Source organism: Dermacentor andersoni, chromosome 1 (assembly GCF_023375885.2).
Source record: "Dermacentor andersoni chromosome 1, qqDerAnde1_hic_scaffold, whole genome shotgun sequence".
Classification (NCBI taxonomy): domain Eukaryota; kingdom Metazoa; phylum Arthropoda; class Arachnida; order Ixodida; family Ixodidae; genus Dermacentor; species Dermacentor andersoni.
The window spans coordinates 283,711,197-283,731,600 of NC_092814.1; the positions used below are offsets into that span (position 1 = coordinate 283,711,197).

The following is a 20,404-nucleotide window of genomic DNA, read 5'->3' on the forward strand; positions in this document are numbered from 1 at the left end:
GCTATCGCAAGGCCTATAGTGGAATGCTCCTTTCCTCTACCTATAAATGTAGATGAACCGTCATTCAGTATTTGCAGATCGTTCTTGATAATGATCTCGTTAATCTCTGCCCCACGATTGTCTTGGGGACGGCTACGCCATCGTGGATGGTGGGCATTAAAATCTCCGCATGACACATACGACGCACCACACCGAGACACTAAGCACTCAAGTAGTGAGGTATCGGAAGAACGTGTAGGCCTGTTGTATACGCTTGCCACCATCGTAGACACACCTCTGAGGCTCACAGTAACAGCTGCACACTCAAACTCATCGTCACAGATGCCGTCAGTGTCAAGAACCGCGAAGTCCAAGTCAGTACGCACGTACATTGATGCTTTTTAAGCATTGTGCGTATGCACCGCGTCCACACACTGGAAAGAGCCACAAGCTGGTTCCGCGCATCGAGTGTTACTGTCGACACCCACGAAGCCTGGCAATCGATAGTCGTCTTTCCTTACGTTAGTTTCCTGAAGCGCTATAATGTCTGGTGGAGTCTTCATAGCGATGAGTCGAAGGACAAGATCAGCGTGCCGTGGTCGCATCGACCTGACATTCCATTGCAGCACAAAGGGGCGAGGCTGTGACAACTGGTAAAATTGTTTCCGGCAAAACGTCTAGTGAAGGCCGTCGAGGACTGGAACGAGGGCCTCCAAAAGTTGCTCTGCTGCTGACGCTGCTGGTGTCTGGCGACCGGCGATTAGAGATCTGATGACGTTGGCAAGCATCTTCAGAAGATTGACAAGTTGCACATCGTCGTTGGCTGATGCCGGTTTAGATACTGTGTTTGCAGTGCTTTCTACTGTGGTCAAAGTATTTGTAGATACTTTTCCGACGATTTCGATGGCAGCGCTGGACACGATGTGTCTGGGAGGCAGAAAGTCCATCCTGCTACTTTGCGATGCGTTGTGTCTTTGTCATTCCTTGAACGTGCTGCTTTTCCAGTCGCTGGGGCAGCACTACGACGACGAGAGCTTGCATCTCCTGCTGCCTTCTTTTTGACTTTCTCTTTTAGTGCCTTTAGTTCATTCTTCAATAAGGGACATCCTTTATCCGTTGCCAAATGTTCACCATTACAGTTAGGGCACCGATATGCCTGACTTTCACAGGAATCTACATGATGATTCTCACCGCATTTGGCACAGACCAGATCTCTGGTGCAAAAGCCCTGAACATGACCAATCTTAAAACACTTATGACATTGCAAATGCGGTGGTACGAAAGGTCGAACAGGTTAGCGCACAAGTCCAGCCTTTACATGACTAGGCAGCTTTCCAGAGGCGAAAAGTATCTTCATACACTTTGACGAGCCTAGCCTTCGAACGCTAATTATTTTGCATGGTGGGTGGCGTGCAAACGATCATGTTCTTAAAAACGTCGTCTTTGAGATCCAAGTACACATCAGATACGACACCAGCTGCTATATTTGTACCCTGTGGTATGTAGGGACGCGTGTGAACCCCACAGATTTCAGACAAACCAAGTAGAGTTTGCACCATCTTGTCATCAGTTGTGTCAACACCAATGACATTTTTCCAGAGGTTCACACGAACCTCTTGGACTAGTCCAGGGGCAAGTTTGAAGAAGAAATCATTAAGTTTCTGTCGAGAGATAGCATTCAGGCTTACCATCGCGTCGTCGGGCATGAAAGCTACTGTCGTAATCTTGATGGTGCTGTATATGATAGTCCCTTCACTTGAGTACGATGTTGGAGATGTCCGTCGTGGACGGCGATGCTTGACAGGTATGAAAGCATCCGAATCTTCCGATCTTGAGTCAGAAAGCTCGGAATAAGCAGCGTCGGATCCTACTGCACAATTGAGCCGCTTCCGAGCCGCGGGTGGTCTATGCTGACCGCCAGACGAGTCCAAGACCATGTCTTCCATGGCAAGCTCCGCGGGGAGGATCTCCCAGCAGAGTAGGAGTCTTCAGGGTTCAGCATAAACGTCATTGCCTGTTACTGATGCACGAAAATAATATAAATAGAGAAAAACTGCAGCACCAGAAGAAAACCAGCAACCGAGCACAATAACTTCGTCGTCCTCATGTGATAATAAGACGGAGACTGAGACAGGCAACCAACCTTGAAGCAAGATACTATCCAGGGAGCAACGGTGCATGTCGCGATAGCGTTGGCACTCGAAAATAAGAAAAGAAAATGGTCGATTTTTTCAAGTAAAGCATAGACTCAGTGGAGACCAGAAAGAAATAAAGAAGCACTGCGAAAATAAAAGCTTTGTATCAAGGGCGTATTCATTTTGCTATGCCTTAAGTTTCGTCTAGGTTCTAAACGTGTCAACCAAGAGAGGACTAGCAGACATGATACATACTTTTACACAGATACGTGCTAGTTCTTATAGTCTGTGAAGCTGAGAATGATTTTTGCTTAATATTTATTCTTGCCTGTCTTTTACCTGCAGAGACTCCATTGGGATCGTTTCATTGTTAATATTTGCCAAAAGGCGCTTGAAATGTTGAGTGCAGCGTAAATGAGGTTTAGGGGCATACTACCGCTTCGTGAGGGATGTATAAGGCTTATTCATGAGCAGAAGACATAGGTATCAGCAGCAAGTAAGGTGCGATGCTTGAAACTTTTTGTCTTAACCGCTGAAACATTGTGCACTCTTATTTCAAACGCATACATAAGACACAGTATGAAAGTGACCATTCCATACCAACCTTCTCCATCCCTTCCCAATCGCTGAAACATCCCAACCGGATGTTTCAGCGAACGCTTTCAATAATGTTTTTAAAATTTCCTGTGGCAGATAGCACAATTCTAGTCCATGAGCTGGTCTACTCGAAGAGGCGGATATAACTTGCACAAAAAATTGAAAGGCATAGTCGACCAATTAACAGAATTGGATAATTAATATTTCACTAATTACCTTATGGCACATATTGCCATTTACCAATTCGACCCTCCGAGTTCGCAAGGCGGGTCCACTTGGAACGAATTCTCAGGATGACACCAGTTTCGAACCAACTAAGGGCTGTCCAGAGGGCCCGTGTGACGGCAGAGGGGCTCGGTCTCTCTCTGTGCCAACGTGGGAGCGGCCCGCATCAGTCCCAGACTAATCGCTCAGGACCTAAATAAAGTTCTTCATATCATACCAGTTTCGAGATATAAGTTCCGGAACGTTGCGGAGAAATACATTGGCGTTCCAATTACTTTTGTGCTTCAATGCATAAAACGACGTTTTGTTAAGGAAGTAAGTGGAACGACAGTACAGATTTACCGCAAGTTTGACGGCGCATATCTCATAAATGGTGTCATCCACACAATTATTTTCAAATGGATATGCCTTGCAGTCTCACCCGCTAGAATGTGTAAATTGCAATATGTGCCATAAGATCATTAATTAAAAACATGCTGGCTCGTCGGCAGTGAAATAATTTTTTGGCATGAGTGTACCATCTTTTATGCTGATTTTTTCTACACTGCTGAGGCAAGAGCGAATGCTACTGTGACGTTCTCCAACGTGCACACATTGCCCTCAGGAAGAAGCGGACTGTCTTGATTACCACGGGCGTTCTTTTCATCGAGGACAATGCGCGCCAGAATACTGCGTACCGCCCAGTCTGCACTTTGCGGTACCTCGATTCGAAGTACTGCCAGATCCGCCATACAGTCCCCACCTCGCTCGAAATGTCTATCATTTGTTTGAATTACTGAGAGAGTTAATGAGAGGCCAATGCTTCAGCAGTGACCGTGATATCAAGCAGGCTTTCCGTTTAAAGCAGCTACGCAAAGAGAAATACTTCTATGCTGCTGCAGGCAGCCATGTACGTGAAAAAGCTGGGATAAGTTCATCAGTTTCCCTTACTTTGATAAATTAGACCACTTCCACATGTTTAAACACGTTTCATAATCCTGAAAAAAAAAATCCAAGTCTGAGTCAAGCGCACCTCATTGTTTCACGTTCGGACGACTATTACGTGTCCTCTAATCCCACAGATCAACCATTAAAAGAGGAATAGAGCCAAGAAGCAAAGTAAACAATGCCGACATCGCCAATTAAGTATTCCAACATGCAAAATAAATGTTTCACCAAAGCAAGGAGATACCTGGACAAAGCAAGAAGCTGCCGTTTTATGTGCGAGTTTCGAATCGCTGCAGCGAAAATCTTAAGGTTTTCCTTGTGTTTTTTTTTCCCATGAACCGGAGCCAGGAACGAAGTTCACTATCTTCAGCCACACCAGTGGGATACGCAACGCCGCCTGTAAGCTAAACCATACGGGAGCAGCCATGGTCGGAGCTAAGACATACCAAAACTGAAGACACGGACGCTTACCCTAATGCGAGCCGAACAGTTTCAGCAGGACAATCATTCCCTTCCGCTGCCCATCACGCCACATTGCATGTAGAGAGGTCAAAGAGAGTACTGTCTAACACAAAGGCCCAGAAGCACGCAATCTTACCTGCAATCAAAGTGGCGAGAGACCGTAATTGGCACACATATGTTCCGAATGACTGTCAAGAGGCCACAGACTCTGCACTGCCTACAGAGGACATTCGCGGAGGTAGAGATGTCTTCGGAACGGATCGAACATTAGGCACGCGGAGAGGCTGCCATCTCAGGAATAAGCAACCAGTGAGTCTTACCGGATCATTGAAGGAGTTCCGAAAGTAGCCAGGCTGTACACCAATTCATTATTCAGCCAGTTCAGTTAAACTGCTGCCTGTGCAGCGAAAGGAGGGTGCAGGCGAGGATGAGGCAGGATGAGGATGGGCCGAGAATGAGGAGCGAGCCAACAGCATAGAAAAGGTAGGGCCATCACTGTTCTCAGTTGGTCAAAATGAGAGAAAGAGTGTTCGAGAGAAAATAGTTTAACCGTCGCGATAGGGGACTCAGTGCAACGCAAAACAACCTTATTCAGGAATGCTAGTAACACAGTCATGGAAGGCCTGCCTGATAAGTGACCTCCCGACAGCCCACGACGACGCCAGCTTCCATTCACTCATGCCTCTCTTTGGCAGGGTGAGGCCGTACGACTCCCAAGGAGCACAGACGCTAGCATTAAGCATTACCTATCATTTATCTCAAACTCATTCGAGCTGCTGATGTTTTAAAAGGTTAAACTTCCCTCCGTGTTCGCAAGCGCAAACTCATCCCAGCGTTTACCCTCACTTTGTCGCTAGCATGTGCGCCTGAGCATTATCCTAGCAATGTTTAGTTAATTCGCGGATGTTCTGGTATGTTCGCAAAGAGCATGTCGTAACCATGCCAAAATATTCGTTCAGAACACCGGAGCCCGAAATAAAGCGTGATCGCACTCTGACAAATCTTGCTCACACCAAACTCTTTCGTCAACGTTTCGCAACAGCAGCGGCATGAACATAAATGGATGGTGTTGTAACTAGAAACTGCGATGTTAGAAGTGGTAAAGGCGGTAGTAACTGATGAAGAACAAAAACGAACAGAGGGTAACAAGTACATCTTGACACGAAGCTTCACCTACAACAGTCTTGCCGGTGACTCCGCAAGGCACACCTCGGAGCACTGTCTTTATCGAATATGTCTTAATGTATACACACGTCGTCTTCAGCTGCGAGCCCTTGGCCCACAGGCTTGAAGTCGCTTCAATTTCGGTTTAAATGTGGAGTTGCATGTCTGCAAAGCTTAACGCAACAGTATATCAAGATTTTTAGTTTTTGCGTGTAAGAACTTTTGTTGGGTATGAATCCGGGCACAGTTATATTAGGCGGCTATTAAGCATCTAAGCATATTGAGTGTACGGAAGAGTATTCCACAAGTTTCGCAGTCCAAACCTCAATATATGTACGTTGCAAGGTCTATTTATTCTGCTCCTGATATAGCGGGATTATGAAAAACGGACGCTTCATTTGCAAATGTTGAAATAAACTTAGATTGGGAAGCACAATAGCTATAGCTGGCACCTGCTAACACGATATAAATAAGCGTAAGCTTATCCTGACATCACTAGCCTTCACAAAAATAAGAAAACTATAGCTTTCCCCTTGTACCATCCCTATAAGTTCTGATCTCTCTATCATCATTATCCACGTATCAAGACAAAATGACAAAATGTGACAAAAAATATGACTACCATGCCACTCTGTGAAGGTGCCAGCAAAAGCACTTTACTTTTCGTTTGAGAGTTCTGACTGTCCTCAGCTTTCGCTCCACATTCTACTGTCCACATTCTATCTTCACAAAGTGGAATGTTTGTCATTTGTTCTCATCGCCATTGTCGTTTCCGTTCAGCATCGCGGGAACGTTCTTCGTCGGTGGTCGTTTCACGCCGGCGCCGTTTACATTCTTGTTGCTGTTCTCTCCGGCGCTCCTCGTACGCATGTTGTTCTTCGTATGCAGGAACTATACGTGTCCGCCCCATCGATAACGCAGCTGTTTTTAACGCCGATACATCTCCTGCTTATATACTGCAATAACCTTGACGTCACGCTGTTGTTCACGGGCAGCGTTCTAATCTGTTCCGCATATTGACATCTGTGCCGCCGCACTGCACCCGTGCGTGATGGATCGCTAAGTCCGTTTCTGTTATCCTACGCCGAAAAAACTACGGAATGTTAGTCACGTACAGCTTTCGCTGTAAAATGCATGAAATGGCATGCCCTTAACTGTTTATCCAGAAATGTGTCACTTAAACTTGGTGTCGGAAAGTCGTTCCTGGGAAATAAGCGTGAAGAATCAGGAGGACCGAGGCATTCGTTTACCCTGATGTGAAGCGAACAGACAATGAATCCAAGGAAAGATAGGGGAAATGAACCGTGGCTTTAATTCTAAGGAAGAGGGGAATGAAAGTGGAAGACTTGTCACTGCCGGTGGTGGCCGAACCCGCAGCTTCTGCACCAGGCGTGCGATTCTCTATAGAAATTGACTTACAGGAGTGGCTGCCGCCGCCCCCCTCCAACTATTTTCTTTTTGGGTACTTGTGCATGTGTACTAAATGTAGCCTTGGGAGCTTTAGCAGTGGCAGCCCTCACAGCCCTTGTGGCGGATAAGGACCATCCTTTTATTCACCGTCGTCACGCCAATCGAAGCTAATCGGAGATTGAGCCTCTCGGTTCCCCTGGTTCTCCTCTCTTGTTGCTTAGTGAGGGTATCGACTCTGGTAGCCTTGCGTTATGACGTATAGCACACGATGGTCTATCGGCAAGTTGCTCGCTCCTAGCATTACGTACCACGTCACGTCTGCTGTTGAAAGAATGTTCCACAGCCATCGTGATGGCTATGACGGGTGCTCTCCCGCACTTACATGCTTTATTTAGAAAACATACGCAAATACTGAAGAAAGTGGCCGGCAGGACAGCCTCCACTCTACCCATAGACTGGTACAGAATCGCACGGAATCATGCGGAGGTTGTGGGTTCATCTCCCACAGGCTGCTAATTGTCATTACTACAACTTTCATTTCCCTTTTCATTATTAATTGTGCACTAAATTAGGGCACAGTTAGTTTCCCTATGTTTTCCTTGGTTCTATTCTCTGCTGAGGTCATTTGGTTTGCATTGCGAAATAAGATGCAGGAGGAATGCGAAACGGAAACTGTTATTGCGTTTAAATATTCTCCAGCTTAATTCTCACATGCACATTAAATGGAAGTTTCACTTTTCTTCCTTAGTTCCCGACAGTGCGCCATTCTGGCGATGATTCCGCGCAGCGTGAGTTCGACATAAAGGGCATCTCTTCTGCGATCCTTTGACACTTTTACTATCGTGGACAAATAAAATCCAAGCGAGAAAATCTAGATCAGACCAGCATAGTTAGAAGGGTCCTATTGAAGCAAAGTAAATATTAATGTTTTCGATGAGAAATTTGCTGCTTAAAGCCCAAGTATCTGTAGGGGGCGCGAACACCTCTAGTCAACCCTTTGCATACACTTCTTGCCTGCGCCCTTGGGCATACCTGTAGTTTCCAGTAAATATAATTTGGTTGGATAAGTTCGGGGGGGCCGTGCGCTACCCACTTCTTTGTAGGGGCAAAATACATTGTACCCTGACATGGAATATATACAAAAAAGTCGCAGTTTCCTCCAAAGGCGAAGCACTGAATGCGATAGCAAATTAGTACACATGTATAGAAAGTAAGGATAGTAGTTTTATCAGCCGTATAAACTTGTAAACATTCGCTTACTAATTAAATTAACAAGCACGGTGTCACGCGCGCACAAGTGAATATGAACACATCTCACTCGATGACCGCAGAAACTCGCTGTCAAAACGATGGAGTGAAGAAGCGCGGCAGCAGGAGCGAGCGAATTGACCTTCGTGCTACCTCTCGCCCCAATGCGAACTAACCGTCGAATTCACAGCGCATGCGAAGCTACTAGCCCTCGGCGCACTTTATCGACATCGCAGACTGCTTTGAAGAGCGCGACCGCACCGTACGCAGCAGCCACAGGAGTAGAATGCCCTCTCTCACCCACCCACCCGCCCACCCCGCCCCTCTCCTCGGTGCCTTGCGCGCGACGGATGACGGCGTACTTCCTCCCCGCCTTCCTCCCTTGCGCGTGCCAGATTGAGGCACGATCGTCGGGTGACATTCGCAAGTTTCACTCGTACATAGAGAATATGACGCGCGGCGACGATGTTATCGTGCTTGTACTTTGTACGGAACATCACGGCGGCGACGATGACGACGGCAATTAGGCTGATGGAGTGTCCATATCATTGCTATCGCAATTCTGCAATAGCAATTACGAGACTGCCACCATTCCTTAAAAAAAAAAGATATACTGAATAGGATAAATATAAAACAAAAGAAGTTGGGCAAAACGGGGGAAAACTCCACAGTTTCGTCTGCAAACTGCAAAATTGTGATGGTTTTCGCACCTGCAGAGACCAACCGCTTTCAGACTTCTTTTCTTTCGTTGCGTTTCGTAGCTTGCGAATGTTCAGCATAGTGGGCTCAGAATGTTGTACCTTGTAGCGAACAACCTTTATGCATACAATGTAACTACCCTAGAGCCACCACGCTGACTGGCTGTTCACGCGGGCGGGCCTCCTGCTTTTATTGAAATTCTGCGGTCGCTATCCGTATGCGTTGTAAATCAGGTGCTTTTCACTAAAGGGTACGTGTAGCACACAACTCTAAGCAATCTGGGCTAATTTATTTTGACGCTTAAGGCACACAGGATACTGCTAAATAAAAGTGGTTGTTCTTTAGTCGGCATTAAGTACCGGTGCGAAGGTATTTGCACTAAACCTTTTACAACAGATACCAATTACGACGATTACCCCTGACAGTTCCAAAAGTGCCAAGAGCAAATATTACAGTTATCACTGTAAAAAAAAAAAAAAGGTTTGCGAGCGCGGCACACCGTTCGTAGGTTCATTGCGGCGATGCCATGTGAGTAGGTCATTCAGTATGAGGCCCCTTTCAGAATATATTGACCTGCCTCGGGGTCTCAGTGGCTGTGGCATTGTGCTGCACAGCACGAGGTCTCGGGTTCGATTACAGACCACGGCGGCCGCATTCTGACGGAGCCGGATTGCAAAAGCACTCGTGTACCTAAATTTAAGTGCGCGTTAAGCAACCCCAGGTGGATAAAATAAATCCGGCGTCCTCCACTATTGCGCCCCTTTAGCCCACCGTGCTGTGTCGGCTGTGATTCGTAATATCTGTCTCTACTCATTGAACTATGGCATTGGAATGACTGGCTCACGCAGGTGCGCAAAGTGCAGATGTGAAAAGACCATTGATCATCTCCTATGCCAATGTTCACGCTTCGACAAACAACGCCAGACTATTCAGTGTGCCTTGAGTAGACTGGACGATTGGTCTTTTAGAGGAGCAAAGGTCTCGATAGCATGGGCTCAACGGCTCGCCAGTCCATGAAGCCACACGAGCTCTTCGACAGCACATGAAGGCGACAGACTTGGGTGCCCGATTGTAGATACGCTGTACCTTGCTTACTGCTTGTGAATATGCTAGACTTATGTCTTTTCTCTCTCTCTCTCTCTCTCTATATATATATATATATATATATATATATATATATCATTCTCTCTTAACACTTCTCCATCCCCTCCCCACGTATAGGGTAGCAAACTGAAGAGAGTCTAGTTTATCTCGCAGCCTTTCCTTCCTTCCCTCTCTCTCTTTCAGGACGTTAAACCCCACAATTTAAGAATACATCTCACGCGGCGGAGCTTGATATTCATATCCTCATGAAAATTTCAATATGCGTTCGCTTTTATACTCTGATTATATGTGCCAAACAATATGGCTGCAAGTCATTTAGTTTTCCTGAAAATTAATTTTAAATATTAATTGCGTTCCCGACTCATGACTTTCTACTGGTCACCCTTGTTTGTGACATCAGAGACTACACCGCCACTGTCGATGAAATCATCGCTGAAATCGCCGCTGCCTAGTTCGGAAGGAAGGAAAGAAAAAGTGGAGTAGGAAAGGAAGGGAGGTTAAGCAGTTTTGCTCTGGAACAGATTTATTTTATCCACCTGGGGTTGCTTAACGCGCACGTAAATTTAGATACACGAGTGTTTTTGCATTCCGGCTCCGTCAGAATGCGGCCGCCGCGGCCTGTAATCGAACCCCAGACCTCGTGCTCTGCAGCACAATGCCACAGCCACTGAGACCCCGCGGCGGGTCACTATATTCTGAAAGGGGCCTCATACTGAATGACCTACTCACATGACGTCGCCGCAATGAACCTAGTTCGGAAACTCTGTAAAAGCTCCCTGTGTCGTCAGGAGACATCATCAGCTTCGCTTCTTTGGCATTACCGCCACGCGGACTGAGTGTTTAGCACGCGTTCTGCATGTTTACATTATGGTACCGTAGGATCTGACATCATCGGTTCATCGTGACGTCACACGAAGCAGCTACCCGGTTCGGTTTCGGTATTTCGTTTATTGGTAGTTTAAAATTATTGCTGAATTTCTAAGCAGCGATGAGACATGGTCTGTTCGAAAATGTGAAGAGTCCTGAACACAGCGAGAAACATCTTGACTAAATGCGGTTGAACGCAGGGAAACAAGAGGACAAAAGAGGACACATTGGAGGCACTTCTTATATCCTCGTATTTCCCTGCGCTCAAACACCTTTAGTGAAGATGTACCAACGATTGCCCACATCCTGCACCCTTGTTGAAGAAACATCGGCCACAGCATCACGGAGAGCACGCGCTTCGGCTAGCTCAAAGACACATCTCCTTCTCGGTTTTGTCGAAAATTGTATGTTTGCCGGCCAGCGGCGACACAAGCGTTAGTTTTTCAAGTATGCTAGCTATGAAAACATGGACAGCTAGGTTAGTTCATTGGTGATAGCATTGTCAAACATCGTTCGAGCGCACAAATAAACACGGACGAGAGGAGAAAGTTCGTTCGTACAGAGTATGAAAGTTCGTTCGATAGGGGGGAGATGGAGAGGGGGCTGCCAGATTGCTTGTGTGACTTATCGGCAGAGCGACCTTCGCCAGCAGCTCTGCAAGGCTGAAACCGCGAGGAACATTACCAGTGCAACCATGAACCACTATCGCGCATGTCAATTTCAGGCTGAGCACTTAAAGTACGAGAAAATTGGGCTTCTGTCTATGTTATGTGGTATAAGATGATATTTACGTTTCACTTTTCAAATCTGGCGACGAGTGCTCTGACAGCGATAGTTGTCACTCGGTGCGGAGGTTCGGTGGCAGTTTTCGTTCTTGAACGCTCGTGCACAACTTGCTCGAGTAGATCGCGTGAAGAGCGTTTTCACCTTTAGGCAGAGAGAGGCAGGTAGAGCACGACAGGAAAAATTAATACAAAAAGTAGGTTCGAAAAAACAACAACAACGAATTGAGCTGAAGAAGTATTCAATTGTATTACACATCTTTAAAAAGAAAAAGCGATGTCCTAAATTGCCGACAAAGGTAAATATATGTGCAGATAAAAATGAATTAAATGAAATAATCGTGATACTAAGCTCGTATTCTTGCTACATGGTCTTGGGGTACATGAGTATGAGTACTTTGGTTTCAAGTTTTACAGGCGTTTGACGATCGTCATTGCAATTTCACGCAAGCGTTCTGTGTCAAAAGTTTCGAAGCCGATGTGCCGGTATACAGCCGTGTCGTCGGTCCGCGAAATGGGGGCACTGAAGCGTTTTCGTTTCCTGGACTTTGCGCAAGGCGCACTACAGAAGCGCTGCAACAGCGCCCATCTACGGGTGCCGTCACTCACAGAATGTCTTCGAAACTTCTGCCAAAAACGGTGTACGCTTTGAGAAAAACTAATAAGAAAAGGCATCTCCACGGAAGAAAGCCATGCCATGAGCGATGCTATAGACGTGAGCAGCGAAGATAGATGACGGTGGACACTTTCCTAATTCCTAGTGCTATTATTAAAGGAGCACTAACATAACATTTGCAAATCGTAATTTTTTTTGTGTTAGAATGAAGGTACAAACCCTCTAGAACCTTAGAAACAATGCTGGCGAGCGCCGTAATGCTCGACATAGTTGACCATAATTTTTGTTTCTACGACCCATTTTCGATCTAGATATATACCCAGCACGGGGATTCGTCATGCTGTCACGATACGCTGGCTCGCTCCCTTCCTGTGATTGCTGCGTAGCACTCTTGTTTATAATTTATGTTTGTAATCATTAGAGCACACCATCGTACCAGCCGTATCGATAGGTGACGTACGACAGCAAATGTTTTTTCCGCGTCAGGACGTCACGATAACGTCGACGACGCCAGGTCCGGCATTTCGAGACGAATTTAGTACTAGATTAAAGCCCCTGTGTTTCCAAACCTTCATACTCACGAAGTGCGATCCTTTTGCGCGCGATAAGCATGTTGTTTTTTTTTTCTACAACTTCGAAAGTATGTGTAAGTACTCATTTAATACTTCAACGTGTTGTTATCACTGGCTTTACTCAACAATAAAATATAACAACAACATAGACGTTTCGCTACCTATGCGGGTGGCATCGTCAGTCATTTCCGTACTGACGATGGCTTTTGGAACATTTTTTCACCTACTCATTTAAACGATAGTGCTACTCGTGGGCCGGAATGGGCGAGCAAAAAGCGAGAACAGAAGCGAATAAAAATTAAGCAAACTGAGGAATTTCAAGAAGGCTCGCCAATAAAAGGGAGCGCACGCGTGGTGAAAAAGAAGGAACTAATGGAAGGTGGGGAGCGATGTACGTAGAAGAGCGACGCGTCACCTCCGCCTCTGCGACGGTGCTCGTTCAAGTATCTGTCGATAGGTACTGCGAAAAACGAGTGACAGACGGTAAGCGTGCTCCGCAAGGCGATTCATTACTGAAACACTGTCCGTTCGTACGGCGCCCTTGGAGAAATGACGTAACTGGTGCCTTGATCTGCCTCCGGTGCGTGCGTGATCAACGAACGTTTCGCGTTCGTTGATCACGAGCAAAATAGTCTCTCTCTCTCTTTTTTTCTGTTCTTCGGATTTCGATCGGTTAACGTCCTTAATAAAAACCTTGGCTACATGAGTGGTGGGCTCCGGTTAATTTTGAGCACCTAGGTGTCTTTTTTTCCCCCTTTTCTTTCTTTTTTTTCTCGTTTTGCACACGTTCGAATGCAGCCACGGCTGTGGGGAATAGAAACTGCCAGACCGTTCTCTTCACCAAAATTTTCTTTCTTATTCTTAACCATTTGTCGAAGGCGACATATAAGTAAGTACGTTAATCTTCAGTACTTCGTAGAATCTAAAATAACCACACCGGGGAAGTTTGTATTAACAGCCTTCGCCACTAGGAAGAAATAAAGAAAGAAAACTATCATACATCAACCGCAAGTTATCAATCCAACGAGCGCCTGTAAGGCATCTGCCATACGACCGATTCGTGTGTTCGCTAACTCTGCCAGTGTAACATTGTCGATGTCGGCCACTGAGGCAGGTGCTCCGGCCACACACATTCATTCGGTCGACGGAAAGAGCAGCCGCGTCGTACCACAGCCTTGACCCGGCCGACGAGATATGTGGGGCGGAGCTGCCCGTGTTATCTGATGTGGCGCGCGCCACGGGGCTGCCGGCAGAGGCCGAGGCGCGGAGCATGCAGCGCTCGCAGGCCCCGACGACCCCGAGAGCCGCCGACCAGCGTGCGGGTCTCGGCGCCGTCGCGGCTCGAAGCAGGGGTTCCTTACTCGGCGTCAGGCGGCGAGGCGCGCCCCCGAGGGGAGCTTGGTGAACGGTGTCCGTCCGCTAGCGGCGGTGTCCCACCGGCGTTGTCGTCGGACACGGCGGCGTGACTGTCTCGGCTACCAGGGGCCGGCGGTCGGGTGGGAATGGCGCCGGCAGCTGTCTCCCCAGCGCAGGCTAGTACGTTTCGATGGGAAGTTTCGGAGCCTGCAACGTGGCGCAATCATCTAACACACCCAGCGGAGTGGTTCCGAGACGTCATAGGTATTGTAGGATGGCGGGCTCCCCTCGGGTCGCTGGCTTCCCCGGACAGCAGCTCGCGGTGGCAAGGTGCCGTCGTCGTGCGCCCCCGGTCCCCGCAGCCTCCCTTCGCGGGCGCCGGGATTCGATCCATGCGGTCGGCCGCCGCCATTGGCCCGGACGCATCGATCGTGCCGACGAAAACGGGCTATGGGCCAATGGCGGCCGCCGGACGTCACCGCTGACGTCGTTGGTCTCCGAATGACTTTTCTTTGTACCGCGCTCCTTAGAGGGAAAAGAAGCGAGGTTTCTAGGGACGAGCTGGCTCTTCGCTCGTTTCTTCGTCGAGCGCACGATTTTCTTCCCCGCGAAGAGAAGGAAAGTGGGTCGGTTTTGCTTCTCCGCTTCAAAGTCGCCCCCGTTTTATGCCTGCGCCGATTCCGGCCGCCCACGCACTGCGGGAATAGGGGGACGCCGCTGCGAACGTGGAAGACGGGACTCCAGTTTCGCAATCGACCCTTTGTGCCCGTTAAGTTTTTCGCTGGCTGCCCCGCGACCTTCACGTGGGACTCAGCGTCCCAATCGTCTCCTTGTAGCGAAGCACCGCTCTGCAGCCTCAGCGCGCCCCTGTGTTAAAAAAAAAAGGAACAATGAGAAAACCACGTCTTCTCTAAAAGCGGAGAAAGAGGAACGGAACGCACGTAAGCCGAAAAGCGAGGAGGTATCCCCGCATAACTCGTGACCGTCTGAGCTTACCAAAATCGGAATTCGTTACCCTGTTCTTTCGTTTTCCCTTCTCTCGTTCAAAAATTCATCCTCACGCCATGAAGCATAATCGATTATGAAAAGAAAATTAAAGATTGGATGAGACATCTTGAAACTCTGAGCACATGTCGATGAAACTTTATATTTTGCGAGCATATGAGGCGATTTCATGCATTTTGGTAAATATTTAGTGTTGCGAAGAATAAAAAAAGCAAAAAAAGAAAACGCATACTTCAACTGACCTTTCGGTTTCTTGTGACCTAGTTTCTTGTGAGCGAAGCAACAAGCTGTCACGCGCGTAGCGGACGCGTTCGCATCAAACTTACCGTATTTCAAAAAGAAAATAAAAAGAAAAGCACGCGGCGTCGCTGTTTAGTCAAAAAACTTGGCAAAAACTGTCCATTAAGTTCATGTGTTAAGCATTTGAAAGTCTACGCCTCCGGACAAGTTAAACATGGCGTACTAACCAGGTCACCTAGTTGGATTTCAAACCGATCCAGCCTGTTTCTGCGGCAAAATTGCAGCATCTACGGCATAGTCCATTCCCTCCTCTTCCTGAGAATTTTCCTGTTACCGGAAAACTCTTCCTTCCTCCACTTACGTAATAAACTTCCTATCGATGTGGCAAGTACAATCGTCAGTTTGTTCTTCTTCATCATCATAACTATCCATCTATATTGAGCTCATTTGCAGGTCAGAGATCTTCCTCTGAGATCTGTTCCTCCTGATCTGAGTGAATTGAATCCACTTTGAATCAATAGAATTTTCCAATCTCATCACTCAATCCTTCAGGTTTTATCTACTTTATTTATGTGTAACGCGGTTTGATAATCTATTTTGAGAACGGCAAAATGAAATCTTTTGTTCGAGATTTCCTTTAAATATGCATGTCTCGAGCACTGAAAGGGTTCGATTGCCCAACTGCAACATGCGCCTTAAAGTAATTATTTAAATATTCGCATGTGAGACATTGATAGTAAGCTAATTGTTATTTGCGATCTCTTCTGCAAATATCATCATAATCATCATCATCATCATCATCATCAGCCTGGTTACGCCCACTGCAGGGATAAGGCCTCTCCCATACTTCTCCAACTACCCCGGTCAAGTACTAATTCTGGCCATGTTGTCCCTGCAAACTTCTTAATCTCATCCGCCCACCTAACTTTCCGCCGCCTCCTGCTACGCTTCCCTTCCCTTGGAATCCAGTCAGTAACCCTTAATGACCATCGGTTATCTTCCCTCCTCATTACATGTCTGGCCCATACCCCATTTCTTTTTCTTGATTTCAACTAAGATGTCATTTACCCGCGTTTGTTCCCTCACCCAATCTGCTCTTTTCTTATCCCTTAACGTTACACCCATCATTCTTCTTTCCATAGCTCGTTGCGTCGTCCTCAATTTCAGCAGAACCCTTTTCGTAAGCCTCCAGGTTTCTGCACCGTACGTGAGTACTGGTAAGACACAGCTGTTATACACTTTTCTCTTGAGGGATAGGGGCAACCTGCTGTTCATGATTTGAGAATGCCTGCCAAACGCCCCCCAGCCCATTCTTATTCTTCTGGTTATTTCAGTCTCATGATCCGGATCCGTGGTCACTACCTGCCCTAAGTAGATGTATTCCCTTACCACTTCCAGTGCCTCGCTACCTATCGTAAACTGCTGTTCTCTTCCGATACTGTTAAACATTATTTTAGTTTTCTGCAGATTAATTTTCAGACCCACCCTTCTACTTTGCATCTCCAGGTCAGTGAGCATGCATTGCAATTGGTCTCCTGAGTTACTAAGCAAGGCAGTATCATCAGCGAATCTCAAGGTGCTAAGGTATTCTCCATCAACTTTTATCCCCAATTCTTCCCACTCCAGGTCTCTGAATACCACCTGTAAACATGCTGTGAATAGCATTGGAGAGATCGTATCTCCCTGTCTGACGCCTTTCTTTATTGGGATTTTGTTGCTTTCTTTATGGAGGACTACGGTGGCTGTGGAGCCGCTATAGATATCTTCCAGTATTTTTACAAATGGCTCGTCTACACCCTGATTCCGTAATGCCTCCATGACTGCTGAGGTTTCGACTGAATCAAACGCTTTTTCGTAATCAATGAAGGCTATATATAAGGGTTGGTTATATTCTGCACATTTCTCTATCACCTGATTGATAGTGTGAATATGGTCTATTGTTGAGTAGCCTTTACGGAATCTTGCCTGGCCCTTTGGTTGACAGAAGTCTAAGGTGTTCCTGATTCTATTTGCGATTACCTTAGTAAATACTTTGTAGGCAACGGACAGTAAGCTGATCGGTCTATAATTTTTCAAGTCTTTGGCGTCCCTTTTCTTATGGATTAGGATTATGTTAGCGTTCTTCCAAGATTCCGGTACGTTCGAGGTCATGAGGCATTGTGTATATAGGGTGGCCAGTTTTTCTAGGACAATGTTCCCACCATCCTTCAACAAATCTGCTGTTACCTGATCCTCCCCAGCTGCCTTCCCCCTTTGCATAGCTCCCAAGGCGTTCTTTACTTCTTCCGGCGTTACTTGCGGGATTTCAAGTTCCTCTAGACTATTCTCTCTCACATTATCGTCGTGGGTGTTACTGGTACTTTATAAATCTCTATAGAACTCCTCAGCCACTTGAACTATCTCATCCATATTAGTAACGATATTGCCGGCTTTATCTCTTAACGCATACATCTGATTCTTGCCTATTCCTAGTTTCTTCTTCACTGCTTTTAGGCTTCCTCCGTTCCTGAGAGCATGTTTAATTCTATCCATGTTATAGTTCCTTATGTCAGCTGTCTTACGCTTGTTGATTAACTTCGAAAGTTCTGCCAGTTCTATTCCAGCTGTAGGGTTAGAGGCGTTCATACATTGACGTTTCTTGATCAGTTCTTTCGTCTCCTGCGATAGCTTATTGGTCTCCTGTGTAACGGAGTTACCACCGACTTCTATTGCGCACTCCTTAATGATGCCCATAAGATTGTCGTTCATTGCTTCAACACTAAGGTCCTCTTCCTGAGTTAAAGCCGAATACCTGTTCTGTAGCTTGATCCAGAATTCCTCTAGTTTCCCTCTTACCGCTAACTCATTTATTGGCTTCTTATGTACCAGTTTCTTCCATTCCCTCCTCAAGTCTAGGCTAATTCGAGTTCTTACCATCCTATGGTCACTGCAGCGCACCTTGCCGAGCACGTCTACATCTTATATGATGCCAGGGTTCGCGCAGAGTATGAAGTCGCTTTCATTTCTAGTCTCACCATTCGGGCTCCTCCACGTCCACTTTCGGCTAACCCGCTTGCGGAAAAAGGTATTCATTATCCGGATATTATTCTGTTCTGCAAACTCTACTAATAACTCTCCCCTGCTATTCCTAGAGCCTATGCCATACTCCCCCACTGACTTGTATCCAGCCTGCTTCTTGCCTACCCTGGCATTGAAGTCGCCCATCAGTATAGTGTATTTTGTTTTGACTTTACCCATCGCTGATTCCACGTCTTCATAAAAGCTTTCGACTTCCTGGTCATCATGACTGGATGTAGGGGCGTAGACCTGTACTACCTTCAATTTGTACCTCTTATTAAGTTTCACAACAAGACCTGCCACCCTCTCGTTAATGCTATAGAATTCCTGTATGTTAGCAGCTATATCCTTATTAATCAGGAATCCGACTCCTAGTTCTCCTCTCTCCGCTAAGCCCCGGTAGCACAGTACGTGCCCACTTTTTAGCACTGTATATGCTTCTTTTGTCCTCCTAACCTCACTGAGCCCTATTATATCCCATTTACTACCCTCTAATTTCTCCAATAACACTGATAGACTCGCCTCACTAGATAACGTTCTAACGTTAAACGTTGCCAGGTTCAGATTCCAATGGCGGCCTGTCCGGAGCCAGGTATTCTTAGCACCCTCTGCTGCGTCACAGATCTGACTGCCGCCGTGGTCAGTTGCTTCGCGGCTGCTGGTGACTGAGGGCCGGGGTTTGATTGTAGCTCCTCTAAAAGTAATCCAGCTGAAGTGGCACAATTACTACTGCTGCAGGCGATTTGTTCTAAAATCTGTTTCGAATCACCAAAATATGGTGCCTTTATGTCGCATCTACCCCATCCGCGGAGCTGCAGATGTTTGACGTATATAAGCCATAATTCGTTTTAATTGGGTTCAGCTTTACCAAGACCCATACCACCAGGTAAGACGCGTCCTTCCCGGCTCAAGGCAAAGTTTACTTCTCTACCTTCTTTCGCCGCCTCTCATCGCGCCTATATGATTGTAAGGGAGTACATGCCTAGCAGGTTTTTCACATTTCGCTTCTCTTTCTCTGCGACCATATCCCTTGTCGTCCGGCGAAGGAGGAGGGAGGCTCATCACACGAGCGCAAAGCTCAAATCCGGTTTGTATAACGTAATCCCTTTCGTCAAGTCTATTTTACTCGTCCGTGACAAATAGCTTGAGTCAGCAACGAGCGGGTGTGCTACAACCTTCACTCTTTGCCGCCTGAAGCACCTAAACGTTTCGCTTCGTGCCGTCGATAGTCATTATGAGCACGTCACGGTGGGGAGCAATAACTTTTTGGCGACCGCACCTTTATTAGTTTTTGTGTGCTCAGATACATCTCGACATTTCGTAACACTGCTCCACGCACACGTAGTGCCAGACTTTCGCCGGAGGATGTCGACGACGGCGACAAACAAAATGTTAATGCAGTGTGTATATAGAGGTTGGAGAACGCTATTCCCGCGCACTTGCGGTGTCTATAAACGCAAACGCCTTTTCTCCGAACACAACCGAACCTTTTCTGCATGACACCTGTTACTTTCACTAAGCAATATCGCTCCCCTCAAGACAAACGAACAAGCGAATATTAGAGCAAAGGCAGAAATGAAGCAATCCGATCAAATACCATCTCGCTAAATCCGGTATTTCTTGCGTGGTCTAAGAAAAATAAATACAAATTTAACCAAAAAAAGTGCCCAATGTCTCTCGCATGCTTCTTGAGTTGCCTTCTCTAAGTAAATAAGCAAACCCGTTGCTTTATTTACGGAACTCAGGAATAGGCTTCTGCTATCATAACAAGTTCGACGTCGGCCGTGCTTACTTACAGCGTGAAAGGATCCCTTAGCTACAGTTTCGCCGCAGTAACCACTGCCAGGTTGATCGACCTCACTCCAAACCATGTTTATGCTCGTAGGCCGCTCTATGCAACGAGCAGAAGAAACAAACTTTGAGCGCACATCGTCGCCGAAAGTTGCTGATGCCTTTTTT

At 46.7% G+C, this 20,404-nt stretch overlaps 1 protein-coding gene across 1 annotated transcript in view; it reads right to left on the reverse strand.

The window, feature by feature from the left end:
- The window catches only part of LOC126547731 (high-affinity choline transporter 1-like), a 56,933-nt gene extending 42,412 nt beyond the window's left edge, over positions 1-14,521 (reverse strand). Inside the window, exon 1 of the mRNA XM_050195691.3 lies at positions 14,149-14,521. The gene's annotated coding sequence lies outside the window, so the exon portion shown is untranslated. The remainder of the gene's footprint in view (positions 1-14,148) is intronic.
- Between the last annotated feature and the right edge of the window lie 5,883 nt (positions 14,522-20,404).